Here is an 18,243-nt window from a genome sequence, read left to right as displayed (position 1 = left end):
TTTGGCAATCGGTAACGTAATTAGCATGCCGAATATTACTTGGAATGTGAATTGGAACGAAATCGCTAATTCGTAAGACCATTTTACAATTCTGACCCAAGTTAGAAGCAGAGCCAATATTATAAGATGTCAATAGTCCATATCTCGGAAACTATAAGAGATAATGCAATTTGGCAATCGGCAACGTAATTAGCATGCCGAATATTACTTGGAATGTGAATTGGAGCGAAATCGCTAATTCATAGGACCATTTTACAATTTTGACCCCAGTTAGAAACAGACTCTAAGGAGTAAAATTTCGATTGCCCATATCTCGGAAACTATAAGAGATAATGCAATTTGGCAATTGGCAACGTAATTAGCAAGCCGAATATTACTTGGAATGTGAATTGGAACGAAATCGCTAATTCGTAAGACCATTTTACAATTCTGGCCCAAGTGAGAAGCAGAGCCAATATTGTAAGATGTCGGTAGTCCATATCTCAGAAACTGTAAGTGATAATGCAATTTGGCATTCGGCAACGTAATTAGCATGCCGAATATTACTTGGAATGTGAAATGGAGCGAAATCGCTAATTCATAAGACCATTTTACAATTGTGACCCCAGTTAGAGACAGACTCTAAGGTGTAAAATTTCGATTGACCATATCTCGGAAACTGTAAGAGATAATGCAATTTGGCAATCGGCAGTGTAATTAGCATGCCGAATATTACTTGGAATGTGAATTGGAACGAAATCGCTAATTCATAAGACCATTTTACAATTTTGGCCCAAGTTAGAAACAGAGCCAATATTGTAAGATGTCGATAGTCCATATCTCGGAAACTATAAGAGATGATGCAATTTGGCAATCGGCAACGTAATTAGCATGCCGAATATTACTTGGAATGTGAATTGGAGCGAAATCGCTAATTCGTAAGACCATTTTACAATTCTGGCCCAAGTTAGAAGCAGAGCCATTATTGTAAGATGTTGATAGTCTATATCTCGGAAACGATAAGAGATAATGCATTTTGGCAATCGGCAACGTAATTAGCATGCCGAATATTACATGGAATGTGAATTGGAGCGAAATCGCTAATTCATAAGACCGTTTTACAATTTTGACCCCAGTTAGAAAGACTCTAAGGTGTAAAATTTCGATTGACCATATCTCGGAAACTGTAAGAGATAATGCAATTTGGCAATCGGCAACGTAATTAGCATGCCGAATATTACTTGGATTGTGAATTGAAACGAAATCGCTAATTCATAAGACCGTTTTACAATTCTGGCCCAAGTTAGAAGCAGAGCCAATATTGTAAGATGTCGATAGTCCATATCTAGGAAACTATAAGAGATAATGCAATTTGGCAATCGGCAACGTAATTAGCATGCCGAATATTACTTGGAATGTGAATTGGAGCGAAATCGCTAATTCATAAGACCATTTTACAATTCTGGCCTAAGTTAGAAGCAGAGCCAATATTATAAGATGTCGATAGTCCATATCTAGGAAACTATAAGATATAATGCAATTTGGCAATCGGCAACGTAATTAGCATGCCGAATATTACTTGGAATGTGAATTGGAGCGAAATCGCTAATTCATAAGACCATTTTACATTTCTGGCCCAAGTTAGAGGCAGAGCCAATATTGTAAGATGTCGATAGTCCATATCTCGGAAACTATAAGAGATAATGCAATTTGGCTTTGGTTTGGTTTTGTTTGGTTTGGTTTGGTTTGGTTTGGTTTGGTTTGGTTTGGCCAACAATTCTGGCCCAAGTTAGAAGCAGAGCCAATATTGTAAGATGTCGATAGTCCATATCTAGGAAACTATACGAGATAATGCAATTTGGTAATCGGCAACGTAATTAGCATGCCGAATATTACTTGGAATGTAAATTGGAGCGAAATCGCTAATTCATAAGACCATTTTACAATTCTGGCCCAAGTTAGAAGCAGAGCCAATATTGTAAGATGTCGATAGTCCATATCTCGGAAACTATAAGAGATAATGCAATTTGGCAATAGGCAACCTAATTAGCATGCCGAATATTACTTGGAATGTGAATTGGAGCGAAATCGCTAATTCATAAGACCGTTTTACAATTTTGACCCCAGTTAGAAACAGACTCTAAGGTGTAAAATTTCGATTGACCATATCTCGGAAACTGTAAGAGATAATGCAATTTGGCAATCGGCAACGTAATTAGCATGCCGAATATTACTTGGATTGTGAATTGGAACGAAATCGCTAATTCATAAGACCGTTTTACAATTCAGGCCCAAGTTAGAAGCAGAGCCAATATTGTAAGATGTCGATAGTCCATATCTCGGAAACTATAAGAGACAATGCAATTTGGCAATCGGCAACGTAATTAGCATGCCGAATATTACTTGGAATGTGAATTGGAGCGAAATCGCTAATTCATAAGACCATTTTACAATTCTGGCCCAAGTTAGAAGCAGAGCCAATATTGTAAGCTGTCGACAGTCCATATCTCGGAAACTGTAAGAGATAATGCAATTTGGCAATAGGCAACCTAATTAGCATGCCGAATATTACATGGAATGTGAATTGGAGCGAAATCGCTAATTCATAAGACCGTTTTACAATTTTGACCCCAGTTAGAAACAGACTCTAAGGTGTAAAATTTCGATTGACCATATCTCGGAAACTGTAAGAGATAATGCAATTTGGCAATCGGCAACGTAATTAGCATGCCGAATATTACCTGGATTGTGAATTGAAACGAAATCGCTAATTCATAAGACCGTTTTACAATTCTGGTCCAAGTTAGAAGCAGAGCCAATATTGTAAGATGTCGATAGTCCATATCTAGGAAACTATAAGAGATAATGCAATTTGCCAATCGGCAAAGTAATTAGCATGCCGAATATTACTTGGAATGTGAATTGGAGCGAAATCGCTAATTCATAAGACCATTTTACAATTCTGGCTCAAGTTAGAAGCAGAGCCAATATTGTAAGATGTCGATAGTCCATATCTAGGAAACTATAAGATAAAATGCAAATTGGCAATCGGCAACGTAATTAGCATGCCGAATATTACTTGGAATGTGAATTGGAGCGAAATCGCTAATTCATAAGACCATTTTACATTTCTGGCCCAAGTTAGAGGCAGAGCCAATATTGTAAGATGTCGATAGTCCATATCTCGGAAACTATAAGAGATAATGCAATTTGGCTTTGGTTTGGTTTTGTTTGGTTTGGTTTGGTTTGGTTTGGTTTGGTTTGGTTTGGCCAACAATTCTGGCCCAAGTTAGAAGCAGAGCCAATATTGTAAGATGTCGATAGTCCATATCTAGGAAACTATAAGAGATAATGCAATTTGGCAATCGGCAACGTAATTAGCATGCCGAATATTACTTGGAATGTGAATTGGAGCGAAATCGCTAATTCATAAGACCATTTTACAATTCTGGCCCAAGTTAGAAGCAGAGCCAATATTGTAAGATGTCGATAGTCCATATCTCGGAAACTATAAGAGATAATGCAATTTGGCAATAGGCAACCTAATTAGCATGCCGAATATTACTTGGAATGTGAATTGGAGCGAAATCGCTAATTCATAAGACCGTTTTACAATTTTGACCCCAGTTAGAAACAGACTCTAAGGTGTAAAATTTCGATTGACCATATCTCGGAAACTGTAAGAGATAATGCAATTTGGCAATCGGCAACGTAATTAGCATGCCGAATATTACTTGGATTGTGAATTGGAACGAAATCGCTAATTCATAAGACCGTTTTACAATTCAGGCCCAAGTTAGAAGCAGAGCCAATATTGTAAGATGTCGATAGTCCATATCTCGGAAACTATAAGAGACAATGCAATTTGGCAATCGGCAACGTAATTAGCATGCCGAATATTACTTGGAATGTGAATTGGAGCGAAATCGCTAATTCGTAAGACCATTTTACAATTCTGGCCCTAGTTAGAAGCAGAGCCAATATTGTCAGATGTCGATAGTCCATATCTCGGAAACTATAGGAAATAATGCAATTTGGCAATCGGCAACGTAATTAGCATGCCGAATATTACTTGGAATGTGAATTGGAACGAAATCGCTAATTCGTGAGACCATTTTACAATTCTGACCCAAGTTAGAAGCAGAGCCAATATTATAAGATGTCAATAGTCCATATCTCGGAAACTATAAGAGATAATGCAATTTGGCAATCGGCAACGTAATTAGCATGCCGAATATTACTTGGAATGTGAATTGGAGCGAAATCGCTAATTCATAGGACCATTTTACAATTTTGACCCCAGTTAGAAACAGACTCTAAGGAGTAAAATTTCGATTGCCCATATCTCGGAAACTATAAGAGATAATGCAATTTGGCAATTGGCAACGTAATTAGCAAGCCGAATATTACTTGGAATGTGAATTGGAGCGAAATCGCTAATTCGTAAGACCATTTTACAATTCTGGCCCAAGTTAGAAGCAGAGCCAATATTGTCAGATGTCGATAGTCCATATCTCGGAAACTATAGGAAATAATGCAATTTGGCAATCGGCAACGTAATTAGCATGCCGAATATTACTTGGAATGTGAATTGGAACGAAATCGCTAATTCGTAAGACCATTTTACAATTCTGGCCCAAGTGAGAAGCAGAGCCAATATTGTAAGATGTCGGTAGTCCATATCTCAGAAACTGTAAGTGATAATGCAATTTGGCAATCGGCAACGTAATTAGCATGCCGAATATTACTTGGAATGTGAAATGGAGCGAAATCGCTAATTCATAAGACCATTTTACAATTGTGACCCCAGTTAGAGACAGACCCTAAGGTGTAAAATTTCGATTGACCATATCTCGGAAACTGTAAGAGATAATGCAATTTGGCAATCGGCAGTGTAATTAGCATGCCGAATATTACTTGGAATGTGAATTGGAACGAAATCGCTAATTCATAAGACCATTTTACAATTTTGGCCCAAGTTAGAAACAGAGCCAATATTGTAAGATGTCGATAGTCCATATCTCGGAAACTATAAGAGATGATGCAATTTGGCAATCGGCAACGTAATTAGCATGCCGAATATTACTTGGAATGTGAATTGGAGCGAAATCGCTAATTCGTAAGACCATTTTACAATTCTGGCCCAAGTTAGAAGCAGAGCCATTATTGTAAGATGTCGATAGTCTATATCTCGGAAACTATAAGAGATAATGCATTTTGGCAATCGGCAACGTAATTAGCATGCCGAATATTACATGGAATGTGAATTGGAGCGAAATCGCTAATTCATAAGACCGTTTTACAATTTTGACCCCAGTTAGAAACAGACTCTAAGGTGTAAAATTTCGATTGACCATATCTCGGAAACTGTAAGAGATAATGCAATTTGGCAATCGGCAACGTAATTAGCATGCCGAATATTACTTGGATTGTGAATTGGAACGAAATCGCTAATTCATAAGACCATTTTACAATTCTGACCCAAGTTAGAAGCAGAGCCAATATTGTCAGATGTCGATAGTACATATCTCAGAAACTATAGGAAATAATGCAATTTGGCAATCGGCAACGTAATTAGCATGCCGAATATTACTTGGAATGTGAATTGGAACGAAATCGCTAATTCGTAAGACCATTTTACAATTCTGACCCAAGTTAGAAGCAGAGCCAATATTATAAGATGTCGATAGTCCATATCTCGGAAACTATAAGAGATAATGCAATTTGGCAATCGGCAACGTAATTAGCATGCCGAATATTACTTGGAATGTGAATTGGAGCGAAATCGCTAATTCATAGGACCATTTTACAATTTTGAACCCTGTTAGAAACAGACTCTAAGGTGTAAAATTTCGATTGCCCATATCTCGGAAACTATAAGAGATAATGCAATTTGGCAATTGGCAACGTAATTAGCAAGCCGAATATTACTTGGAATGTGAATTGGAACGAAATCGCTAATTCGTAAGACCATTTTACAATTCTGGCCCAAGTGAGAAGCAGAGCCAATATTGTAAGATGTCGATAGTCCATATCTCGGAAACTGTAAATGATAATGCAATTTGGCAATCGGCAACGTAATTACCATGCCGAATATTACTTGGAATGTGAAATGGAGCGAAATCGCTAATTCATAAGACCATTTTACAATTTTGACCCCAGTTAGAGACAGACTCTAAGGTGTAAAATTTCGATTGACCATATCTCGGAAACTGTAAGAGATAATGCAATTTGGCAATCGGCAGTGTAATTAGCATGCCGAATATTACTTGGAATGTGAATTGGAACGAAATCGCTAATTCATAAGACCATTTTACAATTTTGGCCCAAGTTAGAAACAGAGCCAATATTGTAAGATGTCGATAGTCCATATCTCGGAAACTATAGGAAATAATGCAATTTGGCAATCGGCAACGTAATTAGCATGCCGAATATTACTTGGAATGTGAATTTGAACGAAATCGCTAATTCGTAAGACCATTTTACAATTCTGGCCCAAGTTTGAAGCAGAGCCAATTTTGTAAGATGTCGAGAGTCCATATCTCGGAAACTATAAGAGATGATGCAATTTGGCAATCGGCAACGTAATTAGCATGCCGAATATTACTTGGAATGTGAATTGGAGCGAAATCGCTAATTCATAGGACCATTTTACAATTTTGACCCCAGTTAGAAACAGACTCTAAGTGTAAAATTTCGATTGCCCATATCTCGGAAACTATAAGAGATAATGCAATTTGGCAATCGGCAACGTAATTAGCATGCCGAATATTACCTGGAATGTGAATTGGAGCGAAATCGCTAATTCATAAGACCATTTTACAATTCTGGCCCAAGTGAGAAGCAAAGCCAATATTGTAAGATGTCGATAGTCCATATCTCGGAAACTGTAAGTGATAATGCAATTTTGCAATCGGCAACGTAATTAGCATGCCGAATATTACTTGGAATGTGAATTGGAGCGAAATCGCTAATTCATAAGACCATTTCACAATTTTGACCCCAGTTAGAGACAGACTCTAAGGTGTAAAATTTCGAGTGACCATATCTCGGAAACTGTAAGAGATAATGCAATTTGGCAATCGGCAGTGTAATTAGCATGCCGAATAATACTTGGAATGTGAATTTGAACGAAATCGCTAATTCATAAGACCGTTTTACAATTTTGGCCCAAGTTAGAAGCAGAGCCAATATTGTAAAATGTCGATAGTCCATATCTCGGAAACTATAAGAGATAATGCATTTTGGCAATAGGCAACGTAATTAGAATGCCGAATATTACTTGGAATGTGAATTGGAACCAAATCGCTTATTCATAAGACCATTTTACAATTCTGGCGCAAGTTAGAAGCAGAGCCAATATTGTAAGATGTCGATAGTCCATATCTCGGAAACTATAAGAGATAATGCAATTTGGCAATCGGTAACGTAATTAGCATGCCGAATATTACTTGGAATGTGAATTGGAGCGAAATCGCTAATTCTTAAGACTATTTTACAATTTTGACCCCAGTTAGAAACAGACTCTTAGGTGTAAAATTTCGAATATCTTGGAAACTATAAGAGATAATGCAATTTGGCAATCGGCAACGTAAATAGCATGCTGAATATTACATGGAATGTGAATTGGAGCAAAATCGCTAATTCATAGGACCATTTTACAATTTTGACCCCAGTTAGAATCAGACTCTAAGGTGTAAAATTTCGATTGCTCATATCTCGGAAACTATAAGAGATAATGCAATTTGGCAATCGGCATCGTAACTAGCAAGCCGAATATTACTTGGAATGTGAATTGGAACGAAATCGCTAATTCGTAAGACCATTTTACAATTCTGGCCCAAGTTAGAAGCAGAGCCAATATTGTAAGACGTCGATAGTCCATATCTCGGAAACTATAAGAGATAATGCAATTTGGCAATCGGCAACATAATTAGCATACCGAATATTACTTGGAATGTGAATTGGAGCGAAATCGCTAATTCATAGGACCATTTTACAATTTTGACCCCAGTTAGAAACAGACTCTAAGGTGTAAAATTTCGATTGCCCATATTTCGGAAACTATAAGAGATAATGCAATTTGGCAATCGGCAACGTAATTAGCATGCCGAATATTACTTGGAATGTGAATTGGAGCGAAATCGCTAATTCATAAGACCATTTTACAATTCTGGCGAAAGTGAGAAGCAGAGCCAATATTGTAAGATGTCGATAGTCCATATCTCGGAAACTGTAAGTGATAATGCAATTTGGCAATCGGCAACGTAATTAGCATGCCGAATATTATTTGGAATGTGAATTGGAGCGAAATCGCTAATTCATAAGACCATTTTACAATTTTGACCCCAGTTAGAAACAGACTCTAAGGTGTAAAATTTCGATTGCTCATATCTCGGAAACTATAAGAGATAATGCAATTTGGCAATCGGCAACGTAATAAGCATGCCGAATATTACTTGGAATGTGAATTGGAACGAAATCGCTAATTCGTAAGACCATTTTACAATTCTGGCCCAAGTTAGAAGCAGAGCCAATATTGTAAGATGTCGATAGTCCATATCTCGGAAACTATAAGAGATAATGCAATTTGGCAATCGGCAACGTAATTAGCATGCCGAATATTACTTGGAATGTGAATTGGAGCGAAATCGCTAATTCATAGGACCATTTTACAATTTTGACCCCAGTTAGAAACAGACTCTAAGGTGTAAAATTTCGATTGCCCATATCTCGGAAACAATAAGAGATAATGCAATTTGGCTATAGGCAACGTAATTAGCATGCCGAATATTACTTGGAATGTGAATTGGAACGAAATCGCTAATTCGTAAGACCATTTTACAATTCTGGCCCAAGTTAGAAGCAGAGCCAATATTGTAAGATGTCGATAGTCCATATCTCGGTAACTATAAGAGATAATGCAATTTGGCAATCGGCAACGTAATTAGCATACCGAATATTACTTGGAATGTGAATTGGAACGAAATCGCTAATTCGTAAGACCATTTTACAATTCTGGCTCAAGTTAGAAGCAGAGCCAATATTGTAAGATGTCGATAGTCCATATCTCGGAAACTATAAGAGGTAATGCAATTTGGCAATCTTCAACGTAATTAGCATGCCGAATATTACTTGGAATGTGAATTGGAGGGAAATCGCTAATTCACAGGACCATTTTACAATTTTGACCCCAGTTAGAAACAGACTCTAAGGTGTAAAATTTCGATTGCCCATATCTCGGAAACTATAAGAGATAATGCAATTTGGCAATCGGCAACGTAATTAGCATGCCGAATATTACTTGGAATGTGAATTGGAGCGAAATCGCTAATTCATAAGACCATTTTACAATTCTGGCCCAAGTGAGAAGCAGAGCCAATATTGTAAGATGTCGATAGTCCATATCTCGGAAACTGTAAGTGATAATGCAATTTGGCAATCGGCAACGTAATTAGCATGCCGAATATTACTTGGAATGTGAATTGGAGCGAAATCGCTAATTCATAAGACCATTTTACAATTCTGACCCCAGTTAGAGACAGACTCTAAGGTGTAAAATTTCGATTGCCCATATCTCGGAAACTATAGGAAATAATGCAATTTGGCAATCGGCAACGTAATTAGCATGCCGAATATTACTTGGAATGTGAATTGGAACGAAATCGCTAATTCATAAGACCATTTTACAATTCTGACCCAAGTTAGAAGCAGAGCCAATATTATAAGATGTCGATAGTCCATATCTCGGTAACTATAAGAGATAATGCAATTTGGCAATCGGCAACGTAATTAGCATACCGAATATTACTTGGAATGTGAATTGGAACGAAATCGCTAATTCGTAAGACCATTTTACAATTCTGTCCCAAGTTAGAAGCAGAGCCAATATTGTAAGATGTCGATAGTCCATATCTCGGAAACTATAAGAGGTAATGCAATTTGGCAATCTTCAACGTAATTAGCATGCCGAATATTACTTGGAATGTGAATTGGAGGGAAATCGCTAATTCACAGGACCATTTTACAATTTTGACCCCAGTTAGAAACAGACTCTAAGGTGTAAAATTTCGATTGCCCATATCTCGGAAACTATAAGAGATAATGCAATTTGGCAATCGGCAACGTAATTAGCATGCCGAATATTACTTGGAATGTGAATTGGAGCGAAATCGCTAATTCATAAGACCATTTTACAATTCTGGCCCAAGTGAGAAGCAGAGCCAATATTGTAAGATGTCGATAGTCCATATCTCGGAAACTGTAAGTGATAATGCAATTTGGCAATCGGCAACGTAATTAGCATGCCGAATATTACTTGGAATGTGAATTGGAGCGAAATCGCTAATTCATAAGACCATTTTACAATTCTGGCCCAAGTGAGAAGCAGAGCCAATATTGTAAGATGTCGATAGTCCATATCTCGGAAACTGTAAGTGATAATGCAATTTGGCAATCGGCAACGTAATTAGCATGCCGAATATTACTTGGAATGTGAATTGGAGCGAAATCGCTAATTCATAAGACCATTTTACAATTGTGACCCCAGTTAGAGACAGACTCTAAGGTGTAAAATTTCGATTGACCATATCTCGGAAACTGTAAGAGATAATGCAATTTGGCAATCGGCAGTGTAATTAGCATGCCGAATAATACTTGGAATGTGAATTTGAACGAAATCGCTAATTCACAGGACCATTTTACAATTTTAACCCCAGTTAGAAACAGACTCTAAGGTGTAAAATTTCGATTGCCCATATCTCGGAAACTATAGGAAATAATGCAATTTGGCAATCGGCAACGTAATTAGCATGCCGAATATTACTTGGAATGTGAATTGGAACGAAATCGCTAATTCGTAAGACCATTTTACAATTCTGACCCAAGTTAGAAGCAGAGCCAATATTATAAGATGTCGATAGTCCATATCTCGGAAACTATAAGAGATAATGCAATTTGGCAATCGGCAACGTAATTAGCATGTCGAATATTACTTGGAATGTGAATTGGAGCGAAATCGCTAATTCATAAGACCATTTTACAATTCTGGCCCAAGTGAGAAGCAGAGCCAATATTGTAAGATGTCGATAGTCCATATCTCGGAAACTGTAAGTGATAATGCAATTTGGCAATCGGCAACGTAATTAGCATGCCGAATATTACTTGGAATGTGAATTGGAGCGAAATCGCTAATTCATAAGACCATTTTACAATTTTGACCCCAGTTAGAGACAGACTCTAAGGTGTAAAATTTCGATTGACCATATCTCGGAAACTGTAAGAGATAATGCAATTTGGCAATCGGCAGTGTAATTAGCATGCCGAATAATACTTGGAATGTGAATTTGAACGAAATCGCTAATTCATAAGACCGTTTTACAATTTTGGCCCAAGTTAGAAGCAGAGCCAATATTGTAAAATGTCGATAGTCCATATCTCGGAAACTATAAGAGATAATGCATTTTGGCAATAGGCAACGTAATTAGAATGCCGAATATTACTTGGAATGTGAATTGGAGCGAAATCGCTAATTCGTAAGACCATTTTACAATTCTGGCCCAAGTTAGAAGCAGAGCCAATATTGTCAGATGTCGATAGTCCATATCTCGGAAACTATAGGAAATAATGCAATTTGGCAATCGGCAACGTAATTAGCATGCCGAATATTACTTGGAATGTTAATTGGAGCGAAATCGCTAATTTATAGGACCATTTTACAATTTTGACCCCAGTTAGAAACAGACTCTAAGGAGTAAAATTTCGATTGCCCATATCTCGGAAACTATAAGAGATAATGCAAGTTAGAAACAGAGCCAATATCGTAAGAGGTCGATAGTCCATATCTCGGAAACTATAAGAGATAATGCAATTTGGCAATCGGCAACGTAACTAGCATGCCGAATACTACTTGGAATGTGAATTGGAGCGAAATCGCTAATTCGTAAGACCATTTTACAATTCTGGCCCAAGTTAGAAGCAGAGCCAATATTGTCAGATGTCGATAGTCCATATCTCGGAAACTATAGGAAATAATGCAATTTGGCAATTGGCAACGTAATTAGCATGCCGAATATTACTTGGAATGTGAATTGGAACAAAATCGCTAATTCGTAAGACCATTTTACAATTCTGACCCAAGTTAGAAGCATAGCCAATATTATAAGATGTCGATAGTCCATATCTCGGAAACTATAAGAGATAATGCAATTTGGCAATCGGCAACGTAATTAGCATGCCGAATATTACTTGGAATGTGAATTGGAGGGAAATCGCTAATTCACAGGACCATTTTACAATTTTAACCCCAGTTAGAAACAGACTCTAAGGTGTAAAGTTTCGATTGCCCATATCTCGGAAACTATAGGAAATAATGCAATTTGGCAATCGGCAACGTAATTAGCATGCCGAATATTACTTGGAATGTGAATTGGAACGAAATCGCTAATTCGTAAGACCATTTTACAATTCTGACCCAAGTTAGAAGCAGAGCCAATATTATAAGATGTCGATAGTCCATATCTCGGAAACTATAAGAGATAATGCAATTTGGCAATCGGCAACGTAATTAGCATGTCGAATATTACTTGGAATGTGAATTGGAGCGAAATCGCTAATTCATAAGACCATTTTACAATTCTGGCCCAAGTGAGAAGCAGAGCCAATATTGTAAGATGTCGATAGTCCATATCTCGGAAACTGTAAGTGATAATGCAATTTGGCAATCGGCAACGTAATTAGCATGCCGAATATTACTTGGAATGTGAATTGGAGCGAAATCGCTAATTCATAAGACCATTTTACAATTTTGACCCCAGTTAGAGACAGACTCTAAGGTGTAAAATTTCGATTGACCATATCTCGGAAACTGTAAGAGATAATGCAATTTGGCAATCGGCAGTGTAATTAGCATGCCGAATAATACTTGGAATGTGAATTTGAACGAAATCGCTAATTCATAAGACCGTTTTACAATTTTGGCCCAAGTTAGAAGCAGAGCCAATATTGTAAAATGTCGATAGTCCATATCTCGGAAACTATAAGAGATAATGCATTTTGGCAATAGGCAACGTAATTAGAATGCCGAATATTACTTGGAATGTGAATTGGAGCGAAATCGCTAATTCGTAAGACCATTTTACAATTCTGGCCCAAGTTAGAAGCAGAGCCAATATTGTCAGATGTCGATAGTCCATATCTCGGAAACTATAGGAAATAATGCAATTTGGCAATCGGCAACGTAATTAGCATGCCGAATATTACTTGGAATGTTAATTGGAGCGAAATCGCTAATTCATAGGACCATTTTACAATTTTGACCCCAGTTAGAAACAGACTCTAAGGAGTAAAATTTCGATTGCCCATATCTCGGAAACTATAAGAGATAATGCAATTTGGCAATTGGCAACGTAATTAGCATGCCGAATATTACTTGGAATGTGAATTGGAACGAAATCGCTAATTCGTAAGACCATTTTACAATTCTGGCCCAAGTGAGAAGCAGAGCCAATATTGTAAGATGTCGGTAGTCCATATCTCGGAAACTGTAAGTGATAATGCAATTTGGCAATCGGCAACGTAATTAGCATGCCGAATATTACTTGGAATGTGAAATGGAGCGAAATCGCTAATTCATAAGACCATTTTACAATTGTGACCCCAGTTAGAGACAGACTCTAAGGTGTAAAATTTCGATTGACCATATCTCGGAAACTGTAAGAGATAATGCAATTTGGCAATCGGCAGTGTAATTAGCATGCCGAATATTACTTGGAATGTGAATTGGAGCGAAATCGCTAATTCATAAGACCATTTTACAATTTTGACCCCAGTTAGAGACAGACTCTAAGGTGTAAAATTTCGATTGACCATATCTCGGAAACTGTAAGAGATAATGCAATTTGGCAATCGGCAGTGTAATTAGCATGCCGAATATTACTTGGAATGTGATTTGGAACGAAATCGCTAATTCATAAGACCATTTTACAATTTTGACCCCAGTTAGAGACAGACTCTAAGGTGTAAAATTTCGATTAACCATATCTCGGAAACTGTAAGAGATAATGCAATTTGGCAATCGGCAGTGTAATTAGCATGCCGAATATTACTTGGAATGTGAATTGGAACGAAATCGCTAATTCATAAGACCATTTTACAATTTTGACCCCAGTTAGAGACAGACTCTAAGGTGTAAAATTTCGATAGTCCATATCTCGGAAACTATAAGAGATAATGCAATTTGGCAATCGGCAACGTAACTAGCATGCCGAATACTACTTGGAATGTGAATTGGAGCGAAATCGCTAATTCGTAAGACCATTTTACAATTCTGGCCCAAGTTAGAAGCAGAGCCAATATTGTCAGATGTCGAGAGTCCATATCTCGGAAACTATAGGAAATAATTCAATTTGGCAATCGGCAACGTAATTAGCATGCCGAATATTACTTGGAATGTGAATTGGAACGAAATCGCTAATTCATAAGACCATTTTACAATTCTGGCCCAAGTGAGAAGCAGAGCCAATATTGTAAGATGTCGATAGTCCATATCTCGGAAACTGTAAGTGATAATGCAATTTGGCAATCGGCAACGTAATTAGCATGCCGAATATTACTTGGAATGTGAATTGGAGCGAAATCGCTAATTCATAAGACCATTTTACAATTTTGACCCCAGTTAAAGACAGACTCTAAGGTGTAAAATTTCGATTGACCATATCTCGGAAACTGTAAGAGATAATGCAATTTGGCAATCGGCAGTGTAATTAGCATGCCGAATAATACTTGGAATGTGAATTTGAACGAAATCGCTAATTCATAAGACCGTTTTACAATTTTGGCCCAAGTTAGAAGCAGAGCCAATATTGTAAAATGTCGATAGTCCATATCTCGGAAACTATAAGAGATAATGCATTTTGGCAATAGGCAACGTAATTAGAATGCCGAATATTACTTGGAATGTGAATTGGAGCGAAATCGCTAATTCGTAAGACCATTTTACAATTCTGGCCCAAGTTAGAAGCAGAGCCAATATTGTCAGATGTCGATAGTCCATATCTCGGAAACTATAGGAAATAATGCAATTTGGCAATCGGCAACGTAACTAGCATGCCGAATATTACTTGGAATGTGAATTGGAACGAAATCGCTAATTCGTAAGACCATTTTACAATTCTGGCCCAAGTTAGAAGCAGAGCCATTATTGTAAGATGTTGATAGTCTATATCTCGGAAACGATAAGAGATAATGCATTTTGGCAATCGGCAACGTAATTAGCATGCCGAATATTACATGGAATGTGAATTGGAGCGAAATCGCTAATTCATAAGACCGTTTTACAATTTTGACCCCAGTTAGAAAGACTCTAAGGTGTAAAATTTCGATTGACCATATCTCGGAAACTGTAAGAGATAATGCAATTTGCCAATCGGCAAAGTAATTAGCATGCCGAATATTACTTGGAATGTGAATTGGAGCGAAATCGCTAATTCATAAGACCATTTTACAATTCTGGCCCAAGTTAGAAGCAGAGCCAATATTATAAGATGTCGATAGTCCATATCTAGGAAACTATAAGATATAATGCAATTTGGCAATCGGCAACGTAATTAGCATGCCGAATATTACTTGGAATGTGAATTGGAGCGAAATCGCTAATTCATAAGACCATTTTACATTTCTGGCCCAAGTTAGAGGCAGAGCCAATATTGTAAGATGTCGATAGTCCATATCTCGGAAACTATAAGAGATAATGCAATTTGGCTTTGGTTTGGTTTTGTTTGGTTTGGTTTGGTTTGGTTTGGTTTGGTTTGGTTTGGCCAACAATTCTGGCCCAAGTTGGAAGCAGAGCCAATATTGTAAGATGTCGATAGTCCATATCTAGGAAACTATACGAGATAATGCAATTTGGTAATCGGCAACGTAATTAGCATGCCGAATATTACTTGGAATGTAAATTGGAGCGAAATCGCTAATTCATAAGACCATTTTACAATTCTGGCCCAAGTTAGAAGCAGAGCCAATATTGTAAGATGTCGATAGTCCATATCTCGGAAACTATAAGAGATAATGCAATTTGGCAATAGGCAACCTAATTAGCATGCCGAATATTACTTGGAATGTGAATTGGAGCGAAATCGCTAATTCATAAGACCGTTTTACAATTTTGACCCCAGTTAGAAACAGACTCTAAGGTGTAAAATTTCGATTGACCATATCTCGGAAACTGTAAGAGATAATGCAATTTGGCAATCGGCAACGTAATTAGCATGCCGAATATTACTTGGATTGTGAATTGGAACGAAATCGCTAATTCATAAGACCGTTTTACAATTCAGGCCCAAGTTAGAAGCAGAGCCAATATTGTAAGATGTCGATAGTCCATATCTCGGAAACTATAAGAGATAATGCAATTTGGCAATCGGCAACGTAATTAGCATGCCGAATATTACTTGGAATGTGAATTGGAGCGAAATCGCTAATTCATAAGACCATTTTACAATTCTGGCCCAAGTTAGAAGCAGAGCCAATATTGTAAGCTGTCGACAGTCCATATCTCGGAAACTGTAAGAGATAATGCAATTTGGCAATAGGCAACCTAATTAGCATGCCGAATATTACATGGAATGTGAATTGGAGCGAAATCGCTAATTCATAAGACCGTTTTACAATTTTGACCCCAGTTAGAAACAGACTCTAAGGTGTAAAATTTCGATTGACCATATCTCGGAAACTGTAAGAGATAATGCAATTTGGCAATCGGCAACGTAATTAGCATGCCGAATATTACCTGGATTGTGAATTGAAACGAAATCGCTAATTCATAAGACCGTTTTACAATTCTGGTCCAAGTTAGAAGCAGAGCCAATATTGTAAGATGTCGATAGTCCATATCTAGGAAACTATAAGAGATAATGCAATTTGCCAATCGGCAAAGTAATTAGCATGCCGAATATTACTTGGAATGTGAATTGGAGCGAAATCGCTAATTCATAAGACCATTTTACAATTCTGGCTCAAGTTAGAAGCAGAGCCAATATTGTAAGATGTCGATAGTCCATATCTAGGAAACTATAAGATAAAATGCAAATTGGCAATCGGCAACGTAATTAGCATGCCGAATATTACTTGGAATGTGAATTGGAGCGAAATCGCTAATTCATAAGACCATTTTACATTTCTGGCCCAAGTTAGAGGCAGAGCCAATATTGTAAGATGTCGATAGTCCATATCTCGGAAACTATAAGAGATAATGCAATTTGGCTTTGGTTTGGTTTTGTTTGGTTTGGTTTGGTTTGGTTTGGTTTGGTTTGGTTTGGCCAACAATTCTGGCCCAAGTTAGAAGCAGAGCCAATATTGTAAGATGTCGATAGTCCATATCTAGGAAACTATAAGAGATAATGCAATTTGGCAATCGGCAACGTAATTAGCATGCCGAATATTACTTGGAATGTGAATTGGAGCGAAATCGCTAATTCATAAGACCATTTTACAATTCTGGCCCAAGTTAGAAGCAGAGCCAATATTGTAAGATGTCGATAGTCCATATCTCGGAAACTATAAGAGATAATGCAATTTGGCAATAGGCAACCTAATTAGCATGCCGAATATTACTTGGAATGTGAATTGGAGCGAAATCGCTAATTCATAAGACCGTTTTACAATTTTGACCCCAGTTAGAAACAGACTCTAAGGTGTAAAATTTCGATTGACCATATCTCGGAAACTGTAAGAGATAATGCAATTTGGCAATCGGCAACGTAATTAGCATGCCGAATATTACTTGGATTGTGAATTGGAACGAAATCGCTAATTCATAAGACCGTTTTACAATTCAGGCCCAAGTTAGAAGCAGAGCCAATATTGTAAGATGTCGATAGTCCATATCTCGGAAACTATAAGAGACAATGCAATTTGGCAATCGGCAACGTAATTAGCATGCCGAATATTACTTGGAATGTGAATTGGAGCGAAATCGCTAATTCGTAAGACCATTTTACAATTCTGGCCCTAGTTAGAAGCAGAGCCAATATTGTCAGATGTCGATAGTCCATATCTCGGAAACTATAGGAAATAATGCAATTTGGCAATCGGCAACGTAATTAGCATGCCGAATATTACTTGGAATGTGAATTGGAACGAAATCGCTAATTCGTGAGACCATTTTACAATTCTGACCCAAGTTAGAAGCAGAGCCAATATTATAAGATGTCAATAGTCCATATCTCGGAAACTATAAGAGATAATGCAATTTGGCAATCGGCAACG

The sequence above is a fragment of the Rhynchophorus ferrugineus genome, unplaced genomic scaffold, assembly GCF_030347505.1.
Source record: "Rhynchophorus ferrugineus isolate W39M unplaced genomic scaffold, kcgeb_rfMv2 rfM13, whole genome shotgun sequence".
NCBI classification, from domain to species: Eukaryota; Metazoa; Arthropoda; class Insecta; order Coleoptera; family Curculionidae; genus Rhynchophorus; species Rhynchophorus ferrugineus.
Note: the sequence above shows the minus strand (reverse complement) of the source record.